General features: G+C 42.5%; 1 long non-coding RNA gene and 1 other non-coding gene across 2 annotated transcripts in view; one reads left to right on the forward strand and one right to left on the reverse strand.

Annotated features, from left to right (window-relative positions):
- The window catches only part of LOC118352024 (uncharacterized), an 82,139-nt gene that overhangs the window by 26,082 nt on the left and 40,706 nt on the right, over positions 1 to 15,351 (forward strand). The gene's annotated exons all lie outside the window — the stretch shown is intronic.
- Positions 8,834 to 8,994, reverse strand: LOC112645690 (U1 spliceosomal RNA). The gene has a single exon (XR_003127195.3). It is a non-coding gene; the product is annotated as a U1 spliceosomal RNA (small nuclear RNA).

Genomic DNA, 15,351 nt, shown 5'->3' on the forward strand with positions numbered 1-15,351 from the left:
GGACGTATAGGGTAAATGGGTGTCGGAAGTGGCGGGGCAGGAAACGACACCCACCTTCCCCACCCCACCGTGCCTCCACACTTCTCTGCTAATGTTCTGTGATTCTCAGCCTCTTGTTAAAAATCAACCTTCTTTTTCTCATGTTCATAACTAATACATACTCACTGTGGAAAATTTAGAACACTCACATAAAGAAAATTAAAAAATTAAAATCATCTGTAATCTCAGCACTCAGAGATGGGAGCTCAGCCTTTGAAATACATCATTTCATTGTTTCCTGTGCATAGATATTACTACATATCCATGTATAGATTTCTGTTTAGAAATGGGTCAGTTTATATTCAGTTTTATAATGTGGGCTTTTCTTTTAATATATCGATGGCTTCCCTCACCATCCCCAAATATTTCTTTAGCCTATACTATATATTCACTTACTATATGTCATAAACTATGATTCTGGTCACACCTCACGTCCTGATGATTATATCATTTTAATGGTTAATACTTGCCTATTACATGGAAATTCCCTTATTGTTGGATATTTTTACTGTATAATAAACGAACTTTCTTTGATTTCGAACTGAGATTGACTATTTATGTGTTCATTGGACCCTGGCATTTCCAGTTTTTTGAATTTCCTGTTTTTTTTTTTTTTTATTTGACAATCGTTTTCCCATTTGATTCGTGATAACTATGGATTACAAGTGTAAAAATGTTTTGTCACATTATGTCGCAGTACGTTTTTGTTTAACGTGATTAAAATTTTGCTGTTGTGAAATGTAACACACACGTACCCCAGGGAGAAACATGTGGTTCAATAACAATCACACGTGAACAGCCACGCACCTGACGTCCACGCCAACAATCTGGAACGTCCCCATGTCTCTTCCTGCTCAATCCCTTCTCTTCCCCAGCAAAAGCAAAACAAAATGGAACAAAACATTGTGCTAACTTTCATGGCGTGAAATTCCTTTTTTCGCTTTATAGTTTACCACTTGAGCGTGTATCCCTAAACACTATAGCTTTAGTTTTGTTAGTTTTTTGAACTTTGGATAATGAGAACACGCCCTGTGTTCTTCACGTTTATTGGCTGTGGATCTAGATCCTGGCTTTTCATTGCTCGGTGGGTTTCCCTTTCTTGACTGTGCCATGACGTATATTTCCATTATTCTGTGGGTGGACACTTAGGTAATTTCCAGCTTTTGGTGCGATGAATAGCCTGGCCACCAATACTCTTGTATGCGTCTCTTGGTGCACATACGTGTGCATTTCTTCTGGGTATGTAACAAAAAGGATGCTAAAGCATGGGTAACTTCAGCTTGGGTACATGCTGTCGAACATTTCCCCAGAATGGTTGTTCAATTTACACCCCACTCAGAGCGTATGAGTGTTCTTGTTGCTCCACATCCTTGTCAAAATGAAGTACTTTTAGTTTTTTTTCTCAATTTTTCAATCTCGATCGAGATACGTGCAGAGTGATATCTTGTTGTGGTTGTAACTGGCATTCCCTAGATGACTATGAGGTTGCACACCTTTTCACATGTTTGTCGACCATTTGAATGTCCTCTTCTGAACATGCCTGGCCGTGTGTTCTCCGCCTTATGTTTTTCTTACAGCTTTGCACATTTGCTTAAGATTCTATGTTAGTTTTATATGCGACAGGTATCTTCTCCGGATTACTTGTTTTTTCACTCTTCTTCTGGTGTCTTTTGATGAACACAAGTTCTTAGTTTTAATGTAGTAAACTGCGCCTGAAGGTCACGAAGACCCTGTCCCATGTCGTTTTCCATCAGCTTTATTAGCTTGCCTTTTATCTAGATCTACAATCCTCTGAGAATTGCTTCTTGTGGATTGTGTGAGGTAGGCATCAGTTATTTCCCCTAATAAATACCTAGTAGTTACATTACCATCTCCTTATGAATCTGAAGCACCATTTTCCCATAAAGCAGAGATTTCTAAATGCATGGATATGTCATGTTCTCTATCGTGTTCTGTTGATCAATTGATCTGTCCTTGAACCAAGGCCGTGGTGTTTGAGCTACTCTAGCTTTGTAATAATATCTTGATATCCAGTAGAACAAGTTTCTCTTCACTTTATTCTTCAAGGCTATCTTTGTTGTTTGCATTTTCAAATACATTTTGGGATTAGAATGGTAAGTAGAATCCTAAAATGGCCCCATGATCTTGCTTGTGATATTCACACTCTTGTGCAATCTCCTCTCCTTGACCTTTGGCAGGACCCTTGGCCTGTTTCTGATCAATAAAATATAGGTAATGGGGTGTCATCCCCTTGATGAGGACACACACACACACACACACACACACACCACGCAGTCCTGCTAGCATCAAGTAGACTCTTCTCTTGGTCTTGAAGAAACAAGCTGCTATTGTGTAGACCAACTCTGGAGAAGAACACGTGGCAGGAAATTAGGCAACTTATAGGAACTTGGGTCTCGATCTTATAACTGCAAGGAAGTAAATTCTTCCAATAACCATACAAGCTTGGAAGAGAACCCCAATGTCCAGAGGAGGACACATCCTGGCCAACACTTTGCATCCTCATGAGACCCTGAGCAATGACCCAGCTAACTTGTGCCTGACCTCCTGATCCACACAAAATGTGAGATTATGAGTGTGTGCTTTTTAAAGCCTCTGAGTTTGTGGTAACTTGTTTTGTAGCATTAGGAAACTAATACAACCGGCTTGTCCGACTTCTAAAACAACAACAGGAAGACTAACTGGGCCGGGATTTTTATTGGGATTGCACTAGACTTATAGTGTTGGGGAAAACTGACATTTCTGAAAAACTGAGTTTCTAATCTATGAACATGAAATATCTCTAGGGCTTATAATGTTTTTAACAATGTATCTTAATTTTTGCTGTAGAGCTCTTCATTTTTTTGGGGAGGGTTAGGTTTATTACAGGGTTTATTACATTTGCTATATACTTTTATTGAGGTTTGTTATAAAGGATGTTTATTAATTTTGTTTTATCTTTGTGATTTATAAAGAAAAACAACTTTTTTTTTATCTTGAATATAGCAATGGTGCTAAGCTCATGTATTGATTTTTACCTATTTATAGATTCTTTTGGATTTTATATATCCACAACTTTTTACTTTCTTTCCAATTCATGTATTTTTTATTTCTCTTTCTTGATTCATTGTCAATTTCAAAAGGAAGCTTTTTGGTGTTCTATCTTTGGAAGCTGGTTCTTCCACCCCATCTTGCTGAGTGCTGGGCAGCAACCCTTGATCACTCTCTGGGCCTCTGTTTCCCATTGGTCATAGCTTAGTAATTCTTCATTATTTTGTTAGCTTTGTGTTTCCTTAGTTCTTAATTTTTAATGTGCCATCTAGTTTTTCTAGTTGCTGGGGGGACAGAGGATCCAAGCATCTATTCCACCATTATCAAAAGTGGAAGTGTCACAATAATTTTAAAAATGTTTAACACCTTATTGGGGTTTAATTTATAGCTGTAGTGTCTGGAGATTATAAATGTACAAGTCAGTGAGTTTTAGTAAATGTGCAGAGTTGTGCAAAAATAATCGCAATTCAGTTTTAGAACACATCTATTACACATGCCTATTTGCAATCGAGCCTCATTCCCACCTTTCAGTTCCAGACGACCACTGACATGCTATCACATGGATTTGCATTTTCTACAAGATCCACTTATTTTTTTTTTTTTAATTTTTAAAGTAGGCTCCATGCTCAGCATGGAACCCAATGTGAGGCTTGAACTCACGATCCTGAGATCGAGACCTGAGCTGAGCTCAGGCCTTGGACACTTAACTGACTGAGCCACCCAGGCGGCCCTCTAAAAAGTCCATTTAAATGGAATCGTACCATTTGTAGTCTTTTGCATTTGGTGTTTTTCATCTCATCATAATGATGTTGAGGTTCATTGGTGTTGTTCTATGTAATGATTTGTGGTTTTCAGTGCACAGGTTTGGTAGTAATATAGTTCTTATACACAGATCTTTCACTTTGTTTATTCCTGAGTATTTGTGCTGATACTATTATGAATGAAAGTGTTTTTTATTTTATTTTTGGGTTATTTATTGCTGGCAAATAGAAATACAATTGATTTTGTATATTGATCTTGTATCTTGTGACTTTGGGGAACTATTTGTTTAGTTCTAGTTGCTTCTAATGTTTCTTAGAAAGAGATTTACTTCATTCTTTCCAATCCATATGCATTTCATTTTCTGTTCCTGCTTTATTGCATTGGCTAGTCTGCTGCAATGGTGAGTAGAAGTAACAGCAGACATCTTTGCCTTATTCCAGCTCTTGGGAGAAATCATGAGCATCTATGAAAAACCTATAGCTCTTTATCGGGTTGAGGAAGTTTCCTTCTATTCCTGATTTGTTGACAGTTATTATCATAAATGGATGTGGATTTTGTCAAATTGAGGAAACTGTGTGGGTTAATGGTCCTTGATTCTATTAGTATTGTGTATTATGTTAATTGATTTTCAGATATTAAGCCAGTCTTGTGTTCCTAGGATAAATGCCATTTAAAATTTTGTATAATAATCCTTCAAAAATATAGCTGGGTTAAATAAAGATTAATTAATATTAATTAACTTTCACCAATACTTTTTTTCCTACTTTCACTAGTAATATTGATCTTTAGGTTTTTTTTCCTTGTGATTTTTTTCCCCTGACTTTGATATCAAGGTAATACTGGCCTCAAAGAATGAGTTGGAAATGTTTCCCTTTCCTCTAATTTTTGCAAGTTTGTGTAAGTTGATATTGTTTCTCCAATATTGATATAATTTGTTAATGCAGCCATCTGGGTCCAATCTTTTCTTTGTGAGATATTTAAATTATTAATTCATTGTATATACTTGTTACAGTTCTATTTAGATTTTCTGTTTCTTCTTTAATTTTGGTAATTTGTGTCTGTCTTAAAAATTTGTTCATTTTTTTCTAAGTTGTTTAACTTTGTTGGCATAAAGTTGTTGATAGTCTCTAATCCTTTTAATATTTGTAGGTTTGGTAGTTATGAAACCTCTTTCACTTTTGTTTGGTAGTGTGTGTATTATCTCTTTTGATTGCCCTGTCTTGATAAAGGTTTATCAAATGTGTTAATCTTTTCAAAGAACCAGCTTTTTGTTTCATTGATTCTTCTATATTGTTTTTCTGTTTCCCTTTTCATTCATGTCTGCTCTAACATTTATTATTTTCTTTATTTTTCTTGCTTTGGGTTAATTTGCCCTTCTTTTCTAGTTTCTTAAGGTAGAAACTTTGAGTATTTATTTGAGGTCTTTATTCTCTTTATTTTTTATTTTTTAAAAGGTTTTATTTGTTTATTTGAAAGAGAGAGAGAGAGGGGGAGAGAGAGAGAGAGAGAGAGAGAGAGAGAGAGAGAGAATGAGAAGGGGGGAGAGGCAGAGGGAGAAGCAGACTCTCCACCAAGCAGGGAACCTAAAGTGGGGCTCGATCCCAGGACCCTGGGATCATGACCTGAGTAGAAGGCAGATGCTAAACCAACTGAGCCACCAAGATGCCCTTCTTTTTTCTCTTTAATATGAACTTTTAATGCTGGAAAATTTACACTAAGTGCTTAACTTCTTGCATCCCACACATTTTCATAGCATTATTGAAAAATAAATGACATGTAAAAAACTGCACATATTTAAAACACAATTTTTTTTTACAAATTTTGACATTTGTAAAAATATCCAAGAATTGCACTCAAAATAATAAACATTTCTATCACCTTCAAAAATTTAGTGGTCCTTTTAATCCATCCATTCACTCTTCCTTGTTGCTTCCAATTTTAAGATATGTTTTGTTATCATTCTCATTCAGAATATATTCTGATTACCCCTCTGGTTTCTTCTTTGAGCCATCAGTTATTTAGTAGTGTGTTGTTAAATTTCTAAATTTTCAAGATTTCTTTCTGCTTTTAATTTCAAATTTAATTCCACTGTGGTCAGAGAATATCCTTTAAATGATTCAGGTCTCTTTAAATCACTAAGACCTATATTATGGCCAGATATCATTAAACCTGGAGAATGTTCTGCATGTACTCCAAAAGAATGTATCCTTCTGTTGTAGGAGTGTTCTATCCATGTCAGATCAATATAGTTGATAGATTGCTCAAATGGTTTATTATCTTTATTGATTTTTCTGTCTAGTTATTCTATTATTTAGAGTGAATTATCAAAATCTCCAACTATTATTATTGAATTCTGTTTCTTATTTCAGTCCTGTCAGGTTTTTCTTCTTGGTTCTGGGGTTCCATTATTAGGTTTATACACATTTACAACTTTTATACTTTTCTGATGTGTTACACCATTTTGAAATATCTCTTGTTCTCTAGAAAAATTTCTTAAAAGTGATTTTGTCTGAATTAACATAGCCATTCTAACTATATTAATCTTTACATGTTATACCTTTCATTATCCTTTTACTTTGATATGTTTGTAGTTTTGAGTCTAAAGTAGGTCTCTCATAGATAGAATATACTGGAATCTTGCTTTAAAAAAATCTAATGAGATAATCTCTGCCTTTTTTGTAGAATTTAGTCCTTTCATATTAATATGATTATTGATGTAGCTGGATTTACATCTGCCATTTTGCTGTTAGTTTTCAGTATGTCTTATTTATATTTTTGTCCCTCCTTTATTGTATTATTTTGTGTTCAATTAGCATTTTAGTGTATCATTTTTATTCTTCTATTTTTTAAACATGATTTTTTTTCATAGTGACTTCTCTATGGATTTAAAATACACATAATGAGATACCACTATTTTAGGCTAATATCGACCTTATTGAAGTAAAATATAGCCACTTTGCTTCAGTATTGCTCCTTCCTTTCCCCCTCCTTTCTAGCATTATTGTCGTATATGTCTATATGTGTTATAAGCCCAATGATATGATTTTATAATTACCCTTGCAATCTTATATTATTGGAAGAAACAAAGAGAAGAGAAAATTTTAAAAAATGTATATTTAAGCAGTCCTTTATGTTTATCCACATATTTAGTACTTTTGGACTCTGCATTTCTTCCTGTGGATTTGAGTTCCTATCTGGTGTCATTTCCTTTCATGTTGAAGAAATTCTTTTAGCATTTCTAGTATGGCAGGTTGGCTATAACAAACTTTCTTAGTACTTATCTAGGAATATATTTAGTTTGCTTTTATTTTTGAAGAATTATTTTGCTGGATATAGAATTATTGATTAACAACTTTAATTTTCCCCTTACACTTTAAATATGTCATTCCACTGCCTTCTGTCTTTAATTGTTTTGGGTGCGAAGTCCACTGTTAATCATATTATTCCTCTGTACATACTGAGACATCCCGCTCTTGATGCTTTCAAGACTTTTTGTTTGTCTTTCATCTGGCTTAATACAATATATTTATCTTATATTTGGCATAAGCTTCTTGCACCTGTAGACTGATGTTTTCCACCAAATTTTGGAATTCTGTGGCTTTTTTGGAACTTTTTGGAATTTATTTCTTTGAGTATTCTTTTTTTTTCTGTATCTCTCTCTTCTCAAATTTGGGATTCCCATTATATATGTGTTGGTATGCTTGATGTTATGCTACAAATCTTTACATCTCTGTTTATTAAAAAAAAATCTTTCTCTATTCTTCATGTTGGCTGAGTTCTATTTTGCTATTTTCAAGTTTACTGAGTTTTTATTCTGACATCTCAGATATTGATATTGAGGCCATTTAGTGAATATTCATTTTGATTATTATATTTTTCCCTCTAGAATTTTCATTTTTATTTATTTTTATTAAAAATTTTTTTATTGGAGTTCAATTTGCCAACATATAGCATAACACCCAGTGCTCATCCCTTCAAGTGCCCCCCTCAGTGCCCGCCACCCAGTCACCCCCACCCCCCGCCCACCTCCCTTTCCACCACCCCTTGTTCGTTTCTCAGAATTAGGAGTCTCTCATGTTCTGTCTCCCTTTATGATATTTCCCAAGTGGGAAATATCATAAAGGGAGACAGAACATTTTTATTCTGTTATTTTTAAATTTTATACTCTCTATGTTCTTTCCTCTTTGGAGTCACTGTCATTGTATTTTCCTTTAATTCATCAATTTTTTTTATTGAGGTGATATTCACATACATAAAATTAATATTTTAAAGTATATAATTCAGTGGCATTTGGTACACTCACAATGTGGTTCTAAAATATTTAATCACTCCAAAAAGAAATTTTGTATCCATTAAACAGATGCTTCCAATTCCCCCTTCCTCTAGTCCCTGGAAACTATCAATCTGTATTATGTTTCTATTAATTTACCTATTCTTGGAATTTCATATAAATGCAAAACTATGCAATATTTTGTGTCCGGTTTCTTTTGCTGAGCATGCTTTTGAGGCTCATCTACATTATATTTCATTTCTCTTTATGGCTGAGTGATATTTCATTGTGTGTATATATCACGACTTATTTAGCCATTCATTCATTGGTAGACATTTGGGTTGTTTCCATCTTTTTCTTATCATGAGTATTATTACTATGACCACGCATGTATGTGTTTCTGTTTGTGTATGTGTTTTCAACTCTTTGGGGTATATTCCTAACAGTGGAAAATGCTGGGTCATATGGCAATTCTATGTGTAGCCTTTTTTTAAAAGATTTTATTTATTTATTCCTGAGACACACAGAGAGAGAGGCAGAGACACAGGCAGAGGGAGAAGCAGGCTCCATGCAGGGAGCCCGATGTGGGACTCGATCCTGGGTCTCCAGGATCATGCCCTGAGCTGAAGGCAGTGCTAAACCACTGAGCCACCCAGGCTGCCCTATGTATAGTTTTTTTGGGAATCACCAACATATTTTCCACAGTGGCTATATCATACTACTTTACGAATACAGTACCCCACTACCCTAAATTATGCAGTCACATTTCACACATTTGGGAAAATCATAGAGGTCAACATGAAGAGTGCAATGGGTAAGTTTGCCCCAGGAAACCCACCCTCCTGATCATGGTATCTCCACTGCCAGGTAAGTGTCTCTCTAATTTGTTGTTGCTGTTGTTCATACTTTTGGTGTCCTATCTAAGAATTCATTGCCAGGTCCAAGATCATGAAGACTTGCCCTTATGTTTTCTTCTAAGGTTTTTATGGTTTTGCTCTTATTTAGTTTCCTGGTTCATTTTGAGTTAATAATTTGCAAATGGTGGTGTGAAACAGCAGTTTTTCTTTAATTCTTTAAACATAGTATTCTTTAATTCTTTGAACATGTTTATTATAATAGCTGCTGTGAAGTCTCTGTCTGCTAATTCCAAATCCAACATCTGGGCCAAGTCAGCATTAGTTTATAATGATTCCTCCCCCCGCCCCCCCGAGTATAGTTCATACTTTCCTATTTCTCTGTGTGTTGCAATTTTTTTTTAAATTGAAAACTGGACGTGTAAAAAATATATTGTAGCAACTCTGGATTGGGGTGTTTTTCCTGAAGGGTCTTTTTCCTGAGCTTAATCTGTAGGATTTGTCTTCTATATATGTGTAGCTAAAAGTATTTGCTTAGTTTTTAAATTCTTATTTTTATTTTATTTTTTTAGCTTGGCTTCTTAAGAGTTTCCACTGTATCTGCATAGATCTGTAATGAGATGATGATTGGGAAGATGTTGTGCACATATGTCTTGGGCTCTTCCACGAACCACATTCTGCTGATTGATTTGTACTTAGCTTGTGGGGTACAGTCTATGTTTAGGCAATTTTTAATTTTGCCTTAAGGTTTATTTTAATTTCTTCTGGGTTCTTTTGAGACTTACCTGCACTTGCCAGAGTTTCTCTGGGTAGCCATGGATGTGTGAGTAGCTTATTTAGCTCTTCTAATATCTCCCCATTAAATTTCTGGCTGTTTCACCATTCACATCAAGTGTGGCTGCAACCTCACATTTATAAATCTATGGGATCTCTTTCATTAATTTTCTTCTGAGTTTGCACTTTTATTGAGAGTACCACCAGGTACAGGATTGTCTTCCACTCCAAAACAGGTCAAGCCCCTTTGGCAGTAGAGATGATGTTTTTTAATAGCTAGCTTTGCCCTGACAAAATTATGGAGCCAACCAATGTAGGGAAGTGGAGAGGTGAAGCCCTAGGAAGAAAACCATAGACTCCCACTGACTCTAACTTCTAGGAGTTTTTCATGCGTAACCACTTCCAATTAGTCATTTACCTTTGGTCACTTCCCAGAATCCTTAAATGTTTGTATTTGATTCAGTTTTATGTTTGTTTTATGGGACAAAAGGTGGCTGATCTCTTTTCTTCATTATGGCTGGAAGTCTCCCTACCATGATTTTTGTTTTTATGTTTGATTTGTTCATTTTCACATAGTCAAATATTCAGTGGTTTCCCTAGTGTCCTACTTAGGATTTATTTATCCCAAGATTACATTGTAATTAACAGAAATTTTATTCTACAATATCATGGCTTAATTTTCCATTCAAATTTTTAGTTATTTAAAATTTATTTGTTTCTTTGTAAAGAGGTAGGGCTCTAGCTTATTTTTTTCTCTTTGTTCTTAGCTAGTTAGCTGTCCCATCCCATTTTGAAAATAATCTCTTTTTTTTCCTGCTGATCTGAAAAACAACTGTTTGAGTATTTGAGTGATATGTTTGCTTACTTGACTTTTTATTCCATTCAATCCATTTGTTCTGTTTTTACTCATCACTGAAAATGCCACGGTTTTAATTATTATACCTTTAGAACAGAGTCTAACATAAAGTGTGACGAGACCCTCCCTCCTGCCTCCTACATTTCGAATCACATGGTGGATTTGCATTTTTCACACCACAAAGTTAGCATGCATTCCTTCACTCCTGCATCCAGTCTTTCATCCCACAGATGTTTTGTGAGCTTGTGCTGCACAAGGCACCTGAGAAGGGGCCAGGCAATGCAGTGGCTGGGGGTGTGATGGCAAGCCATGCCATCTTGGTCTCCACCTTGCTGGGATCTGCATTCTAGCATGGAGGCAGGGAAAAAAGCAAACAGACAAATTAATAAAATCACTGAAAATGACAACCCTGACTATGAAGCAAACAATCAAGGTGGTGAGGCGGAGAATAGCAGAGGGAGCCTGTGTTAGCTGGTGTGGTTGAAAGAGTTCTGTTTGATGGTAAGTCAAAGCCTGCAGGTAGGCAGCAGCCATGCAGCTAAACATTGCTTTTTGTTTCCAAACACTTGTCCATTTGTCCCAACACCATTCATCCTAAAATTCATCATTTTCCCACGTGAGTGGGAGGAAATAGTCCGTGCAAAAAGGATAGCACATGCAGGCATACCCTGCCGTGGAAAGGTAGCCCGAGGAGCTGAGAGAAAGCCTGCGTGGCCTGTACCTAGCACACAGGAGGGCTTGGCAAGGGGCAAGAGGTAAGGAGGCAACAGTTCTTGCCAGGCCTTGTAGACCAGAGATGGGCATTTGTTTTTTTTTTTTGTTGTTGTTGTTTTTTGTTTTTTTTTAAGATGGGCATTTGGAATGAGTTCTTCAGGCAGTGGGAAGCCCCTTCAGGGTCGTCTGCAGGACAGGAAGGCGTTATATTTTCAGAAGACGTCTCCTGTTGTGGTGTGGAGAAACTCCTGGAGAAGCCAAGTGGGGGGAGGCGGAACACAAGTTGGCAAGCGTTTGCCTGGTCGGGGAGGGCTGCTGGTGGTGGTGGCGGTCCAAACTGGAGTGAAGGCAGGGCGGTGGCCGGGGCATGGGTAGCGGGTCCTGCTGATGGCCCAGACGTGGGGCAGATGGAAAGGCAGGTGAAGAACCCGGGGACAGTTCTGTCCACCTACAGCTTCTGGAAGTGGGCCTTTAGCTATAAACTGGAGAAGGACCCCGAAGGAATTTCTGCGTGGGTGGGCTGCCCCTTTCGCAGGCGGCTTCCACCCTGAGCCCAGAGCAGAAGCTGTGAGTGACTCGGGGGACGGTTGACGCGGGGACGGGGCGCACTCCGTTGGGGATCCGGCGGTGTGGCCGGTGAGGGAGTGACTCTGAGCCTCCCCGTCAGCATCGCGCACCAGGACTGGGAAGACCAAGAGCGCAACTGAAAAGCCAATCAGTGTGAGAGGAGGATGTAAACAATTGACAGAATGTTATGGGCTGAACGGAAATGTCAGGGTATTAAAGTGGGTGTCTGAGAAAACAGAAAGTTGCAATCTGAGATGATGAATAAGCCACTGACAGTTGTCACAGAATGTGTGAGAGCATGTGTGAGCGAGGGGAGGCAGCGCTGCACCCGGGGTGGCAGGCAGCGGTGGGCATGGCACCCAGCCAGGGATGGAGTGAGATGCTGGCCCACGGGGCCCTGGCGCCGCCGCCACCTCCACAGCCAGTATTGAGGTTGGCCTCCCCGGCTGCGAGCGGAGCTCCGTCAGGGTGGTGTGCCAGGTGGCCCCGAGATTCCCGCTGCCCCGGGCGGGTGCCCCGCGGAACCCCCCCCCCCCGGGAACCTAGGGGAGACGCGCGACTCTGATGGGGCGCATGGCAAAGGTGAAAGGATTTCGCAGATGCAAAGGGAGGTCCCAGGGGCGTCGGCTTCGAGGTGCATCAAGAGGGCGACGATCCTGGGTGGGCCTCACCTAATCAGGCAAACGCTCTAAAAGAGAAGAAGCCGGGGCCTTGAAGCAGCAGAGATCCTGTGGGTCTTGGAGAAGCAGCTGCTGCGCTGCAGCAGGGGCCTGTGGGGGGTCTGGGAGCCGGGGGCCTCCTTCCTGCCACCGCAGGGAACTGGGTTCGGCTTCCACCCGGGGAGCTCAGAGAGGGCCCCTGGGCCTCAGCGGCGATCAGACCCCCCGGCCAACATCTTGATTGCAGCCCAAGTGAGACCCTCAGCAGGAGACTCCCCTGAGCTGTGCCCGATGCCCGACCCAGGGAACCTTCGAGCTAACAAACGGCTGCCTTAATTGCTGAGTTTGCACTAGTGTGTGTACAGCAATACTCATGCAGGCCTGTTCGATGTGGCGTCCTAGCGCCGGGCACACGGCCTGTCCGCGTAGTGTCCAGCGCGAGTCTGTCTGCTGAGTCGGACGGGCAGGTGCTGGACAGACGGGGAGCTGTGTTGCTGCCGAAAACCACGGGGGTCGTGCGTGTACCTCCGCAGTCCGTGGGGTTCAGGCCGCCTGCGGGCTCGGGGAGGCCCACGACGGAGGGGTTCCTGACCCCAGCACGGCCCCAGGTTTCCACCGTGTGGGTCCCGGGTCACCGGCTGGAGTGAGCGTGTGTGCAGCGGTGCTAGACTCTGTGGGGTGCGGAGGTCGGCAAGGCCCCGGGCTCATCTCCGAGGGAGGCACCAGGCGGCTTAGGGCTTGGACGCTTCATCTCCAGGTGTGGCGACGGGGCCCAAGCCTGGGAGGCCTGGGGCGGGCGCGGGGCACAGTGGCGCGGGGCAGGGGTATAAGCCTGATGGGCCAGCGGCTGGATGGAATCGTCTGGAGGCTTCCCCGTGCCTTGGAATAGAGCCCGCCCAGCCCAGGTACCCACCGGCCCGACATGCACCCCCAGGCCTCAGGTGCGCGCCTCCTTTTCTCCCACCCGCCGCGGCCCTGGCGCCGCTCTGGCCACACTGGCCTTCCTCTCCGCCCCCCAGCATGCGGGTCCCCCTGCCCGGCCGCCCCCTCTGCCCGCATGCTCCGCTCCGGCCCCTCTGGCAGGTGGCCCCTTGCATCTCACGTCCCCGGAGAGGCCTTTGCACACTCGTGTCTGAAGACACGCCTGCCGCCTGCGCGCTCACCCCGGGACACTCTGTATCACATCAACGGGTTTGTGTCCCGCACGACGTTTGTCACTGGCTGAGACGATCGGGCTTGCTCCTGTGTGTGGCTGCTTCCCGGCGGGGTCACCTGCTAAGAACGGGAGCCGGGAGCTGGTCTTGCCCGCCGCCGTGCTCCCGCGTGCTCCCGTGTGCCCCGGGCCGGCAGGTGCTCACATAGCTCCCTGGAAGGGAGGGGTTGGCCTCTTGTCTTCGTTTCTCTGCCTCTAAGCAGCTTGGCCTGTCCTGGATGACCTAAAGACAGAGCTCTCCGGTGGACACATTTTCAGAAGTGGCCTGTGCTCGGGGCGCTGGCCGGCTCGGGCGGCTAAGCGCGGACTCTGGATTGCAGCTCAGGTCATGATCTCAGGGGCGTGAGATTCAGCCCCGTGTGGGGCTCCGCGCTCAGCGTGGATTCTTTCTCTCCGTCCCCCTCTGCACCCCCCACCCCACTGCTGCTTTCTAAAAGAAAAAAAAAAAAAAGAAAAAGCAGACTGTGGCCATCAGTTTGGAGAGGACTGGATGAAGTCTGCACATTAGCAGCAGGGCAGAGGGGGGTGGAGCAGCGGGGACCAGCCCGCATGCCCCCGGCCGGAACGGAGTCCCCAGCTCCCGGGGAGACCCTGGGGAAACCGGCGTGAACCCCCTCTGGCTACCACCTTCGTATGAGATGATCTCAGATTCTCAGAGAGCTGAACATGTTTTGCCAACAGGATTTAATACCCTAAGGTTATAGGACAACCGATGGTTTGCATAGTGACCCGGAGTTTATGGCCCAGCAGGTTTGAACCTAAAGAAGAGCTCCCCTCTTGCCGTCTGGGGGTTCGGGGAGCAACAAGGTGAAGTGGGACAAGGGATAAAACGTTTCAAAATCCTTGTGATTGAAAACCCTCAGGATTGCACCTGTTGCTGACCGTGTCGGTCCCTCACTGGGCCAAGAGCCCTCAGTGGAGGGGCCCCTGGGGGGCTCAGCCTTGAGCATCTGCCTTCGGCTCAGGGGGTGACCCCGGGGTCCTGGGATCGAGTCCCGCGTTGGGCTCCCTGCTTCTCCCTCTGCCTGTGCCTGTGTCTCTGCCTCTCTCTCTCTGTGTCTCTCATGAATAAACAAATAAAATCTTTAAAAAAGAATTAAGGAAAAAAAAAAAAGAGCCCCCAGAGGAATGTTCTCGGATGGTCCCAGGGAAGGCAATGTTTTACATCGAGTCAAATACACGAGGCATGTGCTCTGCGTATTTTCGTGACCAGATACGTTCTGCAGGAAGCAGGAGTGACTCTGGACGTCTCCAGGAGGGAGAGGGTTAATACGGGGGCGGGGGGTCGTGCCTCTAAAATGCACAGACGGGCGGGAAGAATGATGGTCGGTGCTGGGCTCCGCTGCCCGGGAGCCGTGACTGTGCTGGGGACCACGGGCAGCACCTGCAGGTGCCTCCAGCACACAGCCCGGTGCTCCGCAGGCTGCCACCAAAGTTCCATCGCTGTCAGAGGGCCAGTGACCAGGCCTCGGCCTCCTAAATGCTGGGCGAGTTCTCCCTGGCAGCCTCCAGGAGGTTCCAGAAAATGTCCTTGCTAGCTGCTGCGACACAGCGGAGGGCAGAGAGTGGGGGATCCTGGAGCTGTGCTGCTAAGG

This window comes from Canis lupus, chromosome 1 (assembly GCF_003254725.2).
Source record: "Canis lupus dingo isolate Sandy chromosome 1, ASM325472v2, whole genome shotgun sequence".
In the NCBI taxonomy this organism is placed as follows: Eukaryota; Metazoa; Chordata; class Mammalia; order Carnivora; family Canidae; genus Canis; species Canis lupus.